The sequence below is a fragment of the Anneissia japonica genome, unplaced genomic scaffold (genome assembly GCF_011630105.1).
Source record: "Anneissia japonica isolate Jap-2015-1 unplaced genomic scaffold, ASM1163010v1 scaffold3180_len207689_cov159, whole genome shotgun sequence".
Lineage (NCBI taxonomy): Eukaryota > Metazoa > Echinodermata > Crinoidea > Comatulida > Comatulidae > Anneissia > Anneissia japonica.
The window spans coordinates 189,156-190,015 of record NW_022741082.1 but is presented as its reverse complement, the minus strand read 5'-3'; positions in this window follow the sequence as shown (position 1 = coordinate 190,015).

Here is an 860-nt window from a genome sequence, read left to right as displayed (position 1 = left end):
CGGATTCAAGAATAGTAAAACAGTCTGAATTAGATGTGTTTTGAAATTGAAATTATCAGATTTTTTGGGCCCAGGGGAGTTCCCCCGGCCCCATGTGAGTGTTCTAGAAAGTCATTTTCCCGTCGAAAAAAGCAAATATTAAGGTAAGTCATGTAAAGAGAGGTCAGGAGTACTATCGTAAGTCATGTATATAGGAATTAGAATGAGAGGGTGATATTGTAATGAGTTGTTTGTTTGTTCAGTGACGGATTTTCCCAAGCAATGTAAAGTGCTTCTTTTATTTTTAGTTGACAAGTATTGTGGGCGGATTCAAGAATAGTAAAACAGTCTGAATTAGATGTGTTTTGAAATTGAAATTATCAGATTTTTTGGGCCCAGGGGAGTTCCCCCGGCCCCATGTGAGTGTTCTAGAAAGTCATTTTCCCGTCGGAAAAATCAGCCTACCCCACCCTCACGACCTCAAGCCCTGAAATGCGGATGGGGAGTGAGTGGGGAGGAGAGGTGAGGTACTGTATATTGTGGCTTGATGATTAGGTATAGGAGCGCCACAAGGGTGGCGTCAGCGGGGGCCGGAAAGTGCTCCCCCCACCCTCACCCGTCAGGGAGAAAAATCACAATTCGTTGGTGAGAACAAAAATGTATAGGTATCTTTTACATAGGCCTAGGCCCTATTGGATAGACTCTAAAATCGATTAGATAAGCCTTTGAAACCCTAAAGTAATATTTTCGGGGGCCCGGGACACTTTCGGGAGGTTTTGAGCGACACCCGACCACGCCAATTACAAAGTTTTTTTCGGCACTCAAAACGATACTCTTCTACAAATATGGTACCCATTCCAATCCACAATTGTAACAGCGCT